Source organism: Aricia agestis, chromosome 17 (assembly GCF_905147365.1).
Source record: "Aricia agestis chromosome 17, ilAriAges1.1, whole genome shotgun sequence".
NCBI classification, from domain to species: Eukaryota; Metazoa; Arthropoda; class Insecta; order Lepidoptera; family Lycaenidae; genus Aricia; species Aricia agestis.
In genome coordinates, this window is record NC_056422.1 from 1,968,677 (window position 1) to 1,987,016 (window position 18,340).

Below are 18,340 nucleotides of genomic sequence, written 5' to 3' on the forward strand. Positions count from 1 at the left end.
GCCGGCCCATTCGTGCCGAAGCATGGCTCTCCCACGTCGTCGTATTTACGATATAGTTTTAATGCTATCTCGGTACGATAAAAGTACACTACGGTATTTTTAACCCCCGACAAAAAAGAGGGGTGTTATAAGTTTGACGTGTCTGTCTGTCTGTCTGTCTGTCTGTCTGTCTGTTTGTCTGTGTGTGTATCTGTCCGTGGCATCGTAGCATCCAAACGGGTGGACCGATTTTGATCCAATTTTTTTTTTGTTTGAAAGCTGACATGATCGAGAGTGTTCTTAGCTATAGTTCATCATCATCAGCCTGCTCAGTGCTGAACAATCAGGGTTTATCTGGTTCATGAAAGGCCGTTGGCAACTTATAGTCGTTTGATGAGTTTTATATTTCATTCTAGTTCGTGACATTTGTGAATATACAATATACGTATACACATAATAATGGAAAGTTGACCTGGTACTGCAGCATCGCCTGGTAATCAATAGGATATCCAACTCCTCGCCAACTTAGAGCAGAGGTTTCGTGTTTGGGCTCATTTTAATTGTGACAACCAGTAAGAGTAGATAAACAGTAAATATTTACAGGCTGCTGCTGTAGCATCACCTGGATTCTATAGGAACCGAGCTTCGTATGAACCCAAAGTGGAGGTTTCATGTTTGGGCTCATATTAACGGCCTCATCGAAAAGGACATTGATAGAATATGGTAATCACGAGAATATGATTGTGTTGATAGGAATTATTCTGCACTATTTAAACCAACACAAGTTTAAAAAGTATGAAATAAAATTAAATTAAGAAATTAAAAAAAAAACCCCGCCAAACAACTTTAAAAAGTAATGAAATAATATTAACTGCTTTTAAGTTCAAATAATTCCTAACTTGTGTAAAATAATATTTTAGTCCATAATTGTTGTTAGGGTGTGTCGGGGAACCGCTAATGTAGATGTTTGATTTCACATAACAAGTTTAAGGATCAATTCACAGCGAACTGAATCGAGATAATCAGCGACTTGGCGGTCCCCCGACACACCTTGACAACAATTATTATGGACTAAAATATTACTTTATAAGTTAGGAATTATTTGAACTTAAAAGCAGTAAATATTATTTCATTACTTTTTAAAGTTGTTTAGCGGGGTTTTTTTAAATTTCTTAATTTTATTTTATTACGACAGATTCTTACGTTAAGCAATTTATATCTGAAAAGACATACAGGTTAAAAGTTAAAAAGATTACATCTACGAATGTCATAGTTGGCTGACCGTCAATAGTAAAGGTTACACGACGACCCACAGTCAAAAGAGCCTTTGAAAGTGTTCTTTGATGGTTATAGTCAAAGTTTACATTGAAAGGTATGCATTTTATGGGTCTCTATTTATATCATTACATTAAACATATAAATATGGTAATTTATTTAAATATATTTTGTAAAACAATAATTTTGCTATTTGTTAAACGAAAGGTTTGCGTCAATAAAAAATTTGCTCGGTCTTGACTCTTTTCCCTAAAAAAAATGCAAATTTTGAGGTTATTCATCTTTTTTTTTTAATTTAAATTATGCTGAGCAGCTCTGTGTCCCTGGGTCTCCTATAAACTGCCAAGGAACTGTAATAAAGCTAAAGATCAAATATAGCGAAAGTTATGTAAATAGGTGCTATTGTCGCTTGCCAAGAGCTCTCTATCATTCTCGCGTAAAAAATGCCTTGCCATGATAAATGTCATTATTTTTATTAGGAAAATGGTGCCAACGACGCGCAGACACTCTGCCGACATGACAAGGATACGGATAAAAAAGGTTGCCGATTCCTGCATGTCACTGTAATTGGCAGGGATTCTCAATCTTTTTAGGGGCCTCTAAGTGTTATTCGAAACTGAACTTTATTGAGTACCTACATAAGAAGTTACGTATTAAATTGTTCTCGCGGTGTCGGGCTGCCTGTTCCAAATTTGAATTAAAAAATCATCGCTACGCATATTACTGTTGCAATATTAATTGACCCTAAGTGAGCGTTTACTTGTAAAATAAAAATAATAATAATATCTATGGACGATTCAGACCACGTCAGTCTGGCCCCGTGCTAAGTACCTAAAGGACTTGTATTACAGGTACCAGACAACGGAAATATATTTAATACTTTTATACTATACATATATTTAAGATTTTTATTATATCATACACATATTTAATACACATCCAGACCCGGGAACATTGAAAACTTTTTTTGTTCCGCCGGCGGGATTCGAACCCGCGACCCCCGGCTTGAGCTACCAACGCGCCCACCACTGAGCCACAGAGGTCGTCAAAATAATGTTACCACAGAACAAAACCACAGAAAATTTTATTTTTGCAAATGAAAGGATGAATTGTCGTATCATTCGTATCACTCTTATCACACCGTACACATCGAGACCAGTTCTTCTCGAGTTTTGGGCTTTAGCGAGACTAATAAATTTAAAATTCATTTTTGTTTATATACTTAGATAATATGACATTTATTAAAATGGTACAAGCTACGAATAATAATTTTATTATTCGTAGGGTACAATTAATAGTTTTACGTATAATTCTGTTTGCCACATTAAGATGTATGAGTATTGAGCATGGTAATGTCGACAGCTGTTGCCTTCATCATATCCGCTACTTAAGTGTTAATAAGGCTCAGGTGTTTAATTACATACAAATATTATTGTTTATTTAAATAATAATGAGAGTACGCTCACTACCTAGCTAGAAATATGAAGATTGAATACTATCAGATAAATTGATTAATATTTAATAAGTAGACAGCGGACCTACGTTATTTAGTGGGTTTATATTATCAAGCCCAGCCGACATATCACGAACAATAATGACTTGAAATAATGTAGCCTTTAAATTTATTTTCTGATGGTAACCTTAACTTTCTCAGAATAACTAAAAAATTAGATAAATTAACATGACTACGGGTGGGTTGAGGTGTGGTTAAAGTTAAAGTTATGGTTATAGTTAAGGCTAATTTAACTTTAACCTTAACTTTGACCACAGAATTTGACAGAAGACGTTGCTGGTCCGACAAGCCTTTAAATGAACGTGGGCGGGGGCGCTGCTGGTAAAGGAGAACTGTCAAAAATTGTGTTTTTGTATGATGATAGCGTTACTTCCTTTTTCGCCACGTGCATTTAAAGCCTTGACGAGCTCTATGGTTATAGTTAAATATGGCGTTCATTTTTGACTTTAACCAAAGATTTGACATTTTGCATTGTAGTTAAAGTTACAGTTATAGTTAAAGTATGTTGGTGCAAGCCACCCTATGACAATTATTATATTATCTTTGCCAAAAAAGGCAGTAGATCATGTGCCCAAAATGTCTAAAGTTTATTACTTAAAAACACATTATCTAAAAATGGTAGGTAACATATTATTATCTAGTCTGTCACTAGATAAGAGACCATGAGAATATTATAGTTGGGTTTTGTCATGTACTTGTGTCGAAGACTGCCCCCAAAATCCCGATAATCTGCTCTCATCACTTAGTATTCCGCCGGCGAGCGTTTGATGTACTACGGCCAGGTGGACCTTCGCTGTGACCCGCTGATGTAAGGCCGAGTGTACATTGAAGCCGCGAACCGCAGGAGCAGATATACGCACGTGCAACGGTAATGCGTGTTGTATCTTTGTATCGCTTTTACTCGATTTTTTTGGGGGCTAACAGAACACACAGAAACGTTTTTGTCGAGTTCTATGTGACAATGTAAGTTTTCCGTAGATACTAAGCAGCTTATTACAATTCTGTAAATGAACAATTTGCCTCCATTATGTTTTGCCAACACATAATTCTTGTATTTAGGTTACCCGCAGTCAAGCCATAAGTGTAAATAGTCTATTAATTTCTGCTCATTTCTACGTACTGCGCTATTTTCAAAATCATAGCTCTTGTTCATTTTCTATTTAAGTCATCAGAATAAGATCCTGTTTCACCACTTCCTGATAAAGTGCCGGATAGGCTATCCACAACTTATTTAACAGATTATCCATACTCTACCTGTTAAGTGGTGGATAGCCTATCCTTATCAGGAAGTGGTGAAACAGGCCCTAAGATTTATAAATATTCAACGTCAAAACGCAGTGTAGCGGCGTGTGTAGACCTCCTTAAGGTCATTCCGCACGATTCCCTTCACTCGTGTACAGACACGTGTACAGCTCGTGATGTTTGTTGCTAAGCGAATATAGGATGTAGATCGACTAACATTATCACAATAGATATAACTTAGTTGTGTCTACTCTGAAATTATGCTATAATCCAAACCACGAGGCTACGCTCATTATTTGGACCTTCAACATTTTTAAAGCCTTAGCCTTAGAACTTCGTGGCTTAAAACCGACTTAACATAATCGCAGTAAAAGATATATATTTAAATTATTTAAGGAAATAATTACTTTTCTATCTGTTGCTTTTTCTTTAATAATATAAAACGTTGGACCGATTAACATGAAAATTCACATGGAAAGCTTTTTAAATGAAACAAGATACCCTTCCCTTGATCTAGGCCAGGGATGGCGAACCTTTTCGTATTACCGTGCCTTTTTCTGAAGACGTCATAAACGTGCCATTCAATATTTTATTTGTGATTCGGTGCGTTTTCAAAATGCTCCTAATTTGGTGCTCAGTATGCAGAGGTGGATCTATAACCTTTATTGAAATAAAATCATTTCTATACTTACTAGTCTTGTGACCAGTAGCGTGCTCCAAATTTTATGTATCGTGCCGCGTGCCATTGGTTCGCCATCCCTGATCCAGGCAATTACTATATTGCAATATCGTTGCGGTACCTATTTCGGCAATTATTCCTTTAAAAAAAATCTCGTCACCCTCTCAAAATTTCTGCGACCGCGCCTTTTATAGGCCAATTCATAATTATAACTCCCCACACCGGTTTTGGTGACGGTGGCCGGTTTTATTGAAACCAGGCCAGTTACTCAGGAGTAATTTTATAGTGCCCAAGTGTGTGCGCAGTACACAAGAGCACTCTCTATTCCTTTACTCTCATTACCCAGTGGGACGGAAGACCGATACGACTGGTGAGAGATCAGGCGCAGGACCGACTTTTTACATGCCCATCCGACGCATGGATCATCTTACTTGTCAGACAATCAGGTGATCAGCCTGCATTGTCCTAACCAAACTTGGAAATAACATGTTTCCAACGCGGGAATCGAACCCACGACTTCCGAGTCAAGAGCCACGCTCTAAACCACTGGACCACGGAGGCGTTTTTATAAAAAATAAATATAAAAAGGCCAGTTCATAATAGACTGCGGGTTGGCCCACATTGAATCGATTATCGAGTTTTTGTTTAACGACACAACATTAACGTTCTGTATCGCATCGTTAGGCCTTTTGTGGTCCCATTGTGAGGAACCGCTCCATTTCCTGAACTAAAACTTGTCATTCACCAGGTGAGTGGCTAATTGTGACGGTGACAGACCTAATGGTGGCGGTAATGTATTCCCGGATTTTTTTTCGAATTCCGTACTACTGCCTGTTTGTCCGTGTCGCACGCTGGGTTTTTGTATTGTGTTTGGCTTGACGTTTGTGAGTAATTAGCATGCGCTACTTCCGAAACGGTGGTAGGTCAACAAGAATGATGATTATGAAAGCATTCGTTACTAATTTATTTAGAAATAAAACGAAATAACGAAAGTAATATTATTATTTATCTCACATCTGATCGGCGCTACGAATTTTTTATACGAATTTTTTTTAAATGAAATAAGGGGGCAAACGAGCCAACGGGTCACCTGATGGATAGCAACTACCGTCGCCCATGGACACTCGCAGCAGCAGAAGAGCTTCAGGTGCGTTGTCGGCCTCTTAAGAGGGAATAGGATAATAGGAAAGGGAATAGGGGAGGGTAAGGAAGGGAATAGGGTAGGGGATTGGGCCTCCGGTAAACTCACTCACTCGGCGAAACATAGCGCAAGCGCTGTTTCACGCCGGTTTTCTGTGAGAACGTGATGTTTCTCCGGTCGAGCCGGCCCATTCGTGCCGAAGCATGGCTCTCCCACGTATAAACTGAGGCTATTGTAGGTTAGGGATAACAAAACACTTCTTAATGATGATACATTTTTAGAAGATCAGACAAACGAGAAGCGAATCACAATGGACAAATAGAAATATATTTTTAACGGAGCATATTTATCTGGTGTGATAGAATATGGCATACGAGTTGGAGTCACGAGTTCGCGGGTGCAATAGTTTAAGTGATATATATCCGCGGGTATTTTTACCGCTTATCTCTCGGCGGCGGCTGTAGGGCTGTCGCAGCAGATAAAATGCTACTTTGAGTGAGTTATCGATACATGTTTTAAAAGAAGTTCACACTAACTTCCACAGTACCTATAGTATACACATACCCCCTTACTAATAAACGTTGTATGAGCTTTGAACAGTTATACAGTGTTTTGTTCCTGTCACACAAGTGACATTTTTAATTGGATTGAAGAAGACAAAACACTGTATAACTATTCAAAGCTTATACAGCGTTTATTAGTAAGGCGGTAGACGTACACCATAAAGTTAACTTTATGACGTACACGCTATCTTTTATTTAACTATTTGACATTTCAGCAGATTTTTGACATTTCTATCGAAAGAAAGATAGATACGAGTAGATCAAATTTGGCATCGTAGTTACTTAAGGCCTGGTAAAAAACATGCGATATTTTTCATTCCTTAAGATTGCGGTGTTCTCGTGTGATAGTAACTAGCTGCGCTGTAAGGACGTAAGAAAAAAACTATTAACATGATATTATTTTATTAAGATATTCTTAAACCTTTTTATTAAGTACTAGTTGTTTAACCCATATTATAAGTCATCACAATTTATGATTTATCTAATAAATTATTTTGTAAAAATGTTTGTAGTGGCAACCCTAGGCAATAGTCCGAGGGCTAAATCCTAGCTAGGTCGGAGCAGCCCTGAACAATGGATGATATTATTCTTTGTTGGTATTCTCGCCGGGAAGCTCCTTTTAATACTATGTTGTATTTATAGGATTAACTCTTAAACCTAACAAAGTAACCTAGCTGCTATTTTATTGACTATTTCAAAGTGGATAGTGGAACTGTTTAATAGATACATACGTCTTGAAGTACTTATATCCTTTTGAATTTGGATTGTTCGTTTTCTTAGCGGTGATTTCTTTTGCAATCTTATAAAGATCCATTTATATTTCATAACCAAAAATGTTACTCAAATCACTTTATTTATGACTGGCTGACCCGGAAAACGTTGTTTTGCCAAATGTGTTAGTCGCGCTAAAACTCGAAAACGGCTGAACGGATTGGGCTCATTTTAAATTGGGTTGGGTCTTAAAATATTCGTAGAAGTCCAGGGAAGGTTTTAAAGTGACACGAAGTTCACCGGGACAGCTAGTATATATAAAAAGTAGGTAAAAAACTATTCTCAGGCCTAACGAATGAACATATAAAATGTGATTAAAATGGGTTGAGCCATTTTGGAGGAGTTCGTGCACAAACACTGTGACACGAAAATTGTATACAATAGATGTCGGAGTTAATGTTGTTTTACGGCGGTTTTCTGTGTGGACGTGGTGTCGATTTGGACGTGCTGACCAATTTGTGCTCTTCTACATTTACATAAATAAAGCGTTAAATTATATTTGCACTAGTTATTACATTTTGTGTAATGAGTTTGCATTTACAGTTGTACGTTGTACGAGTTTATGAGTCGTATAATGTTGCGAGCTCTTTGTGCTAATGTTATTAAGATAAGCTAAATTGTAGGACGAATTCACAGATTGTCTTGTTCAAATTATAAGAATTAAATATCGAAAGAAATTCTTGGAGACTTAAAAATGTATTTTTAGTAAGACTAATCTGGTCTGTTTGTTTTGTTATTTTTTTATTTTTACTGTGTTAACTGTTTAACAGAACAAGTTGATCATAAGTGAGATTTAAATCCAGAATTATTAGGTGGTTCGGGATTCGTCTGTTATGTTTTATATCACAAACATTACATTAAGGCGCAGCGCAGACGACAGACTGTCCGTGACGCACTTTTAAGTCCGTGGAAATAGAACCTATGCAATTATATGCAGTAACGCACACGTCTGCGCTGCGCGTCGTGTTCGTTACTGCATATAAATTTTGCATAGGTTCTATTTACACAGACTAGAAAGTGCGTCACGGATTGCCTGTCGTCTGCGCTGCGCTTAAACGTTACTTCTACTTGTTCATGCAAAAAATACTGAACAGATTTTGATCGAACTTGGCAGTTTAGTAGCTTGGACTCGCGATCAAGATTTATTCTAATTTTCATCCCTAAAAGTATACCACAGGACACCGTAACAGCCCGGACTAAAGCTAGCCTGTAATATTTCATCGCGGGTGACGGTTGCAAAGATTCTGAGGTTTAAATCTTATTCGGGTTTTTGTTATGCTAATGTAACACTCACAAGAATTTATTTTTAGGTGACTTTTGGTGGCTTTAAATTCGCTTTTAGAATTTTTATTAATAACATTTTCTTTAAGGTCTGCAATCTGCATTGTATAAAATTCTGTAGGCAAGCGATAAGAAATGAAGACGTGAGTGCAAGAACAAGGTAACTAACATTTTGGAACGCACGGACATTTCTCTTTATTTCCTCATAATTTGAACAAACATTGTAACTTATCACCTGGCTAATATATCTGGCTACACATATAATGCACAGTTTTTTTTTAATTTCAAGAATTTTTCCGGCCCTAAAGCCTCCATTTATCAAAAAAAAAAACGGCAATTTTCATACTGTTATTTGTAAAAATTGCCGTTTTTTGTTTGTTAGTTCAATAAATTATTTAAAAATATAAAAATGTTCCATGCCTGTTTTAACGATTTTTTTTTAAGTTTTCAGGGTCTCTGTCAGATGATGATGACGACTTAAAGCCCCATCTCAATCTCAAATCACTAATTCAATACGTAGCCAAGCCAAATATTTCCCAATCAAAAGTGTGTCGTAGCATTCGTAGCACGGCTTAGGCCGCGTCTCCATCAGACACAGCGCGGCGCCGCGCCGTCACCGTGTTACAGCACGATGCCGCACCGTGACACGTTGCCGCAAACGGTGCACCACGCGCCCCTATTTGATTTGAGTTGATTTGATTTGAAAATTCTAAATACATATCAAAGTCACATAATGCAAATATTGTTATTTGCCAGATTTCAATCAAACTGAATAGGGTCACGGAGTGGTGCACCGTTCGCGGCGTCCCTCGGTTTCTCTTTTATATGTCATCTTAGAATCAACAGGATTTATTTACAATAACTCTTTCGTGATCCACATCCAAATAAGCATGTTCGAGCACGCCAACAGCTAAATATTGACTGAATAGGGAACGAGGCGACGCACCGTTTTGGTGCGATTCGCACAATATTCAGACAAGCACTTTCGTTCGAGCGCAAATATCGACTGAATTGGGACACGGGTCGGCGTACCGTACCGTATCACGGTGGGGGTGTCGTGCCGTGTCACGGTGCGGCGTCGTGCCGTAACACGGTGACGGCGCCGCGCCGTGTCTGATGGGGTCGCGGCCGTAGAGGCGCGTAGCATTCGCAGCACGGCGTAGAGGCGCGTAGCATTCGTAGCACGTCTACGCCTAAATCGACCGAGCGCTACGGAACTCGGAGTGGGTGTATTTATTTACGTATCGGGAATTTTGAATATTTCAATCGGTTTAAAAGCTTTTTTAATGTTGTGGTGGGGCCATAGTGGGGTATAATGTTGTACGATTTCACAATATTAATTGGTACATAATTGGAGGCGATAAGTATGATCTAAAGCTTCGACGCGACGACCTCTATGGCTCAGTTGGTGGGCTGTTGGTAGCTCAAGCCGGGGGTCGCGGGTTCGAATCCCGCCGACGGAACAGAAAGTTTTCAAAGTTCCTGGGTCATAAATGTGTATTAAATATGTCCATCATATAATAAAAATCTTAAATATATGTATACTTAGTATAAATGTATTAAATAATATATTTCTGTTGTCTGGTACCCGTAACACAAGTCTTTCAGGTAATTTATAACATGGGGCCAGACAACGTTCTCACAGGAAACCGGCGTGAAACAGCGCTTGCTCTGTGTTTCGCCGAGTGAGTGAGTTTACCGGAGGCCCAATCCCCTACCCCTATTCCTTTCCCTACCCTCCCCTATTCCCTTCCCTTCCCATCCCTACCCTCCCCTATTACCCTATTCCCTCTTAAAAGGCCGGCAACGCGCCTGCAGCTCTTCTGATGCTGCGAGTGTCCATGGGCGACGGAAGTTGCTTTCGCCCGGTTGCTCGTTTACCCCCTTATTTCATTAAAATAATATACATTTGTTTTTTGTTTTCAATTGCTAAATAATCCAAATATCTTTTTCCATCAATTTGAGACATCTGTTTAATAACAAGAGTGTCAATTATTACAATTTACTGAATTTACAATCTCTCGTCGGAGATGTCCGCCATTATACATTAACCCCGGCAGCTCACGGCGGATCAGGTTGCGGTTTTTTAATTAATTTCTCATCCACCAATACGTGTAGGGGTCTGTTGTAAGAATTATTACAAGCTTTCGGCAGAGGGATATTTTTTATGTAGTTTATTGATAATTATTATGCTGCTAAATTTAACGTACGTGATATTTGTCAAGTTGTGAAATTGGTCCTTCGAGAAAAACGGAACTTTAGGATATTTTCTGCTAAGGCAGGTCTCAGGTTGGTACTATCGTAAAAATGTGTTTATACTTAACACATTTTTACGGTAGTAGCAGAGGAAAGGTTTAGTTAAATGCAATGAATAGGTACATACATGAAGTAAACCTCAATTCCGTAAGAGGGTCCCTAGATGATCAATTTTTTTGCCCAATATCGCGTATGGTACAATGTTATTGACCGTCTAGGGTTAATATTGAACGCGCCTGTCTTTCAATTTAATTGTCAGTTGTTCAATAAATGTTATGTGTGATATTGCGGAATAAAATTGATCGTCTAGGGGCCCGCTGAGATTGGCTACTTTGTGGAAAAAATGCACAGCTTCAGCGAGAAACAAAACGAATCCTTAATCATACTGACAGATATTCTGTATTACATACAAATATGTATGATCAATCAAGTATGTTATTTATTGCCCTATATTTATGTGTTATCTCGTATATACTGTATTATTACCACAAACGGCTTAGGTAGCTAGATGTATAACATGTTATATGCCCCTCCTCACTTTCATAGTATGTACCTGATATCTCCTTATAGTATACGGTATATTTCTCTATCTACCTCCCCATAATATTTAGGTACTTGCTAAAAGCCGAGCTTTGTGAGGGCTGGCGTGGTTTTACTGCGTGGTAATAATCTTTAAAGCAGTTTTATTTTTTTATTTTAATAGTAACCAAACCTTGACTATCCGATGATAACACATCTTCATCTTATACTATATAAAATTATCGTGTCACAATTTTAGGCCGCGTACTCCTCCGAAACGGCTTTACTGATTTTAACCAAATTTTATATGCATACTAGATGTCCCGCGCGGCTTCGCCCGCGTAAATTAGAAATTTTACAGAATCCGTAGGTACATTTTCCCATAAAAAATATTTCCCCCGTTTTTCCCACATTTTCCTGAGTTTCTTCTGTCGTCTTAGAGTAATAATATAATATAACCTTCTCGATAAATGATGAGTCTTACTCGATAAATGATCTATCTAACACTGAGATAAGTTTTAAATCAGACCTGTAGTTTCTGAGATTGACGCGTTCAAGCAAACATACTGTTCAGGTTTATAATATTAGGTAGATATAGATTTTTTTTAATTATCGCTTGACAAACTCGAGTCTCGATCTAAAAGACTATGAAATGGTATAATATGGTAGTGATGATGATGATGATGATGATGATGAAGAATGTAATTTGCATAGTAGCATATGCTTTCTGTTCTTAAAACAACGCCGAAACTCCCAAACTTGTATCTATAAATAATAAGGAATTCTCTCAGCACCTTCCGAACCACGGTATACCAGGTATATCTCGGTGCAAAATCTTACTTGTTGGTAGCATATGCTTAGAATACTTCTCACGAAACCGAAGTCACCATATGTTTCCCTATAAGTTTTGAGGAGTTCCCTCGATTACTTATGGATCCTTCATCAGATCACCACTTTTCTGAATATAATACCAAATTGGGATGATACCCTATATTTCAAAAGAAAAATTTTAAAAATCGGTTAACAAACTCCCCCATTTTGAAAGTCGGTTAAAATTGTAGCCTATGTGTTATTTATTTAATATTTTAATCAGCACATGAATTGAATAACAAATTTTTTTTCAAATTAATCGTAGCACCATCTGTCAGGACAAACTAAAATTGAAATAGAATAATATTGAATGCGATGATAGCGCCGTCCGCCGGATCTAATGTAAAACATTCCAAAATCAACAACTCCTTATAAATAAGAAATTAATTGAAAAAACATTTTCCAGTAGACCAAACTGTAAATCTAAACCATTCTCGAATCTCCACGAACACACACAAAAAATTTCATCAAAATTGGTCCAGTCGTTTAGGAGGAGTTCAGTCACATACACACGCACACAAGAAATATATATATTAAGATTCAGTGGGTCTGAGAATCGGCTACTGGGTACTTTTTATATTGATAAGTGATATAATAAATAATAGTAAATTATTACAACTCGAGACTGACGGCGACCATTGTTTGTGCGACGGGATAGTGATGGACGTTGCCATGGTGACATACTTATTTAGTCACTTCAATAAAATAATACGGCCGAAATACTTTATATATGGCAAATAAACATTTGCCGGGACAGCTAGTATGAATATAAAATTGTATGTTAAAGAACAAATCAATAGGCATGATAGTTTTTCCGTAAAGTGTACTACAAAAGTGCTCAGGTTGTGTGATATAGTAGGGCTCGCTTCGCTCGCCCTGCCAATACCTGTAATTTCTTACAGTATACTTCGCCATAATGGCGGTGTGTCGCGTGGGATGTGTCTCACGTCGGCCGCATCAAACACCGCCGACGTGGACGACATGCTAATTCACCGTCTTGAGAAAAATGTGATGCGCTGTTCTCCCTTACAGTGTGCCCTTAGTATAGGGCATAGGCCGTAGGGTCTTTTAGTAAATAGAGTGCTAGATGGGTAACTGTTCGCCCTCATTCTGTAATTTTTTAAACGACTCTGGAAGGCTGTAGCTAGATTGATAATATTTTGTATAAGTAAATCACACTAACATTATAAAGGCGAAAGTTTGTGAGTTTGTATGTTTGTTACTTCTTCACGTCTAAACGGATGGAGAGATTTTAATAAAATTTGGTATAGTTATTTTTAACCCCCGACGCAAAAAAGGGGTGTTATATATTTGGTATAGTTAGGTTTTTACTGCGGCATAATATCACAATTTACCCTAATAAACCGTGGGTAACACCGCGGGGCACAGCTAGTAACTAATAATTAGCTAGTTAATTATTATAATTTATACCTGGTAATACTTTTTTAAAATATTTTGTGGCAATATACTTATTTATAGGTTATACAACTAAATGACAAAATATTTGGTGAGCAGAAATATAGTCTCCAAAAACTCGCGTCAAACACTTGCCGATGTGGCCGACAGTCTAATTTATCGTTTTGAAAAAAAGGTACGGTACCAATTCTCCATTACAGTGCACCCTTCATGAACTAAGGGGAGCCCTTATTATAGTCTCATCGTATAAAATCGTTATAATATATTATGCTTGATTGGTGATATTAGCTGGATTCTGCTATTAGATGCAATATTAAAAGAGCTTCGATCGAGTTAAGATCCTATCAAACAGGAAAATAATATTTTCATAAACATCAAACACACGTCAAACGCTCAGTTTTTGCAGGTTTGATCAAACAAAATGATGTGGTTCAGACGGGTAACATAATCGATTTAAAGCGAAACTAATATTATCTCAAATCAAAAAAAGATATTTAAAACGGTCAACTCTCTTGATTTTCTTTTTGATGAAACAAAAATTATATTTCTTATTTAATATTTAAACATTTCATAAGACATTATTTCTCTTGCCTTTTAAAACTGAGACAATATTTTGCTTTTAATTTAAGACCATACCCTGTTCTTAGATTAACAGTGAATTTTAAGTTTACTTTAAACTTAGTTTGCCCCTGCAAAACCTAGGCTATATAATTATTTCAGCTATCATGACGCATATCGCACCTTCAGGCTTCATACGTCCCGCGAGCAAATCCAATAGGAAACGTCATAATCACATGATAGGTGCGGCGCATTGCGCCCACCTGTCGCCGCGCGTGCGTCCCGTGACGTCATCGCATCGCCGAGCGCGCCCGAACGCGCCCGAGCATCCCCGAACCGCCCCGAGCCGCCAGAACACTAGAAACTAGATTGATCCGGTTTAAACTGATCCTAACTGGATTAAATTGATTTTATTCGTTAATTTCTACGTATTTTTGTTATAAATGGGAGGTCATGATGTAGGTTACGCTAAGCTAGCTCGGCCGGTTAATCCGAGATATTACATCAATCGGGCGTGTTGTCGCCTGCGCGCCGGCGCGGCGCCCGCCGCTCAGTCCAGCCCGCGCGCCCGGCCGCAACGCGCGCCGCGTGATAGCCCCGTCGTACCGTGATACACCCGTGGTAGGCCCGTGATACACCCGTGATAAGCACGTGAGTTGAGGTCTTATTTGGGTGGTGATACAGGGTCGAAGTTGACCTCGGTTGACACGCGCCAAAACTAATAGATCGAGTGTATACTGTACAGTATACATTATTTCAACGCATTAATAAGTACACACTTCGTGAGTTGTCCGAAGGTATAATTTAGTTGTCAATGTCAGTAGGCTACGTTTAGAATGTCTGTCTGATTCGCCTTATCTTTGATTTGTCTGAAAAATAAATGCTAATGTAAGCACGCTGAACTTAAATACCCTAAAACGTAAATTTAGTTGAACAGGTTTATACTAAGGTTATCATATTATATAGAAGACTAGGTGACCTGGCAAACGTTATTTTGTCATATAAGTTATTTCGGGTAAGAATCATAAGATGTTGGCCGATTCTGAGACCTGGAAAGCATACAGTACAACATCAAAATCAGCCAAGCCGTTTCGAACGAGTTTGGCAACAAACATAAGAATTTAATATATATTTCGTAATAAAAGATATACAAGTTTAGTATTGTAGTATAACGTGACAGAATTATAAAGCTAATGTGCTCTAAGTCCGCCGTCGTAGCCGCCTACGGCGTAGCCCGTAGCTCGTAGCACCGCTACGCCACTTACGTCTTTAGCTACGAAGGCTAACTTTGATAAAGGACGTTTGGTTAGCCTACTTGGTCGCTGTTAAGCATTCGTGTACCAACCCAATTTCTTTTATTAAATGCAGTCTTGTTCTAAATCATCTAAATAACATGACTGCATTCATAACTTAATACGTATTTTTTGTGGGATGATAAGTACACAAATGCTTAACAGCGTCCATTTATGCTAGTCATGTTTAAAGATAATCAGTTAAATAATACCTCTCTCTTATTCTCCTTAATTACGAAAAGTTGAAAAACGTTTATTGATAAGGCATACTGTTTTATTGATAATAGTGGTTGAGAAAAAAAGATAAACTAAAGACACGCCCACCACTCAATTTCGGAGTGCTAAGCTATTCGGATTCTTTAGGAGTAAATGGTCGTATAAAGGTCCTCTCGAAGTTAAATTAAGTCGCGAACGACACGGTGTTGTTGCTTTTGTATTCACGCATTACCGCTTTTAAGAGTCATATAGGCGATAATTGAAAGCGATCTGTGAACGTAGCTGCCATCAGATCACAGCATCCATACTCCCATATCCATACTTTAATATTATAAATGCGAAAGTCTGTCTGTCTGTTACCTCTTTACACTCAAACTGCTGAACCGATTCTGCTGAAACTTTGTGTGCTGATACAGGATACTTTTTAACGCCTGCGTGGTCCGGTGGCTAAGAGCGTGGCTCTTGACGCGGAGGTCGTGGGTGCGATTCCCGCGTTGGAAACATGTTATTTCCAAGTTTGGTTAGGACAATGCAGGCTGGTCACCTGATTGTCTGACAAGTAAGATGATCCATGCGTCAGATGGGCATGTAAAAAGTCGGTCCTGCGCCTGATCTCTCGTCAGTCGTGTCGGTCTTCCGTCCCACTGGGTTATGAGAGTAAAAGGAATAGAGAGTGCTCTTGTGTACTGCGCACACACTTGGGCACTATAAAGGAGCCAGAAACCGGCCACCGTCACCGAAACCGGTGTGGGAGTTATTTTTATCCCGGAAAAATTTACGGTTCCCGCACGATATACGAAATTTGGTGCAACGGAGGTGCGAACGTAATCTAGCAGTAATATATACATATAGTACACCAACTGTTAAACGTCGTAATTTTAATTAAATTTGTTTATTTTCTACAATCGTAGGTTAGGTATTCTCGAATCGGAGGCACACATTAGCGTGATTTGCAATTTGAAGCAGCGAAACAATTCAGCATCGTATCGCATATGTAAAACTTGTCCTCATGTTGGGCGAGATCTCAAGGACACGGCTAGGCTAGCCTACTGTATGATATTAATATTATAATAGTGGTCAGAGCGAGAATTTTGTTGACAGTTCAATTTGGAGGACAGTTGTGTGGAGCTGTGGTCTGTGATGTGGAAAATTATATCACTAAGGGTTGATTGGTGTGAGAAGTCAGGGGTACTGACAGATATTACTTCAAGTGTGGAGGATTTTGATCTGTAATCATCTTGTTTGAGCGTGTTTTCTGGAATAAAACATAGGAAATCTCTATAATATAAAAAATAAAACTAAGAAATTTAAAAACAACCCCCGAATCAAAAAAATTAACTAGATTAACCCAAGATACTATAAGGTTACACTTACGGATTTTTGTCGCGGAGCACTTTTATCAATCCCGACGTTTCGGCTGCTTTACAGCGGCCGTGGTCACGGGTGGACTGAGGTGACAGGCGTCCAATTCATTGAAGTTCTTTAACTACCCGAAGATTCATCAATTTCTGTTTGTTCCGATCTACGCAGAACGAACTCACAGTGCCTTAAAGCGTAAACTTAAGAAATCATTAGATAAGCCCAAATTATTTAGCGGGCTGAAAAAATACTAGAACAAAATCGGTCCACCCGTTTGGATGCTACGATACAGACGGACACACACACAGACAGACAGACAAACATACAGACTCGTCAAACTTATAACACCCCTCTTTTTGTCGGGGTTTAAAAATGGTTTATACCAGTTCAGTAAGTGTAGCCCATTTTAAACTTACAGTTTATAAGGGGCACCCTTGGATATATGCTTAGCTGTTAAGCTGACAAAATGGTAGCAAAATACTATGATTTAGATAGCAATAATTGCTATCAAAATCATAGTATAGAATTATTCTAACCGGCAAAGGTTCCAAACCGATTATTCATTTAACTATTTTATTTAATTGCGATCTTTAGGTTGGGTTGCACAAGAGGCGTGGTTAAAGTTAAAGTTATTTTTATAGTTAAATATGGCGTCCTTTAGCTTTAGCCGGAGAAATTCACGTATTCAGAGCGGAGGTAAGGACGCCATATTTAACTTTAACCAAAGATTTGACATTTTGCACTGTAGTTATAGTTAAATTTACAGTTAAAGTTAAAGTTAGTTGGTGCAACCCAGTCTTAAAAACACATTATTTTAACTTCCAATAAAAACGTTTATATTTTATGTCACTCGCAGACTTACTTGCCCTCCACGGTGACAGAAGTTAATTTGTACCATCAATTGAAAATTACTTGAAAATTCTTTAAGCGTCCGGTCATAAATAAGGGCGAAAAGTCATTAGAGACGATTAAAAAATACATTCCCCCGCCGGAATATTAATAAGAGTGGGTTTGGACGGGTCAATCACTTTAAACGTTGGTTGGCTCGCGACTTACGCTTTTTTGTATTTTTTTGTCTCGTAAATCATGCTACATTCATACTTTCGCATTTATAATAATTTTAAAGGCATCATATATATATTGCTCCAAATTCATTTATCAAGCGGATCGAAGCTGACTATTATGTGTTCTTTCCTAGGACTCAAGGTATCTCCACAAAACATTTCTTTAAAATCGGTTATGACGTGGTTAAAGCGTGAAGAGGTGACAGAGTACTGTCTGTCTGTTTGTTACCCCACACATTAATAGTTCGCCGGTAGGCCGTCGCCTGGCCGTTAATCGGAAAATAACTCACAGTTCCCCGGACGATTTTGTAGATTTTGTATGGATGGTCAATGACTGTCAGGCAGC

General features: G+C 38.2%; 1 protein-coding gene across 5 annotated transcripts in view; it reads left to right on the top strand.

Moving 5' to 3' along the window:
* Window positions 1-18,340, top strand: part of LOC121735320 (atypical protein kinase C) — a 227,865-nt gene that overhangs the window by 68,549 nt on the left and 140,976 nt on the right. For 2 of the 5 annotated variants that reach the window (XM_042126103.1, XM_042126108.1), the window contains exon 1: window positions 14,637-14,714. The exons of the other annotated variants lie outside the window; for them this stretch is intronic. The gene's annotated coding sequence lies outside the window, so the exon portion shown is untranslated. Of the gene's footprint in view, window positions 1-14,636; window positions 14,715-18,340 lie in introns of those variants that run through there. 5 annotated transcript variants of the gene reach the window in all.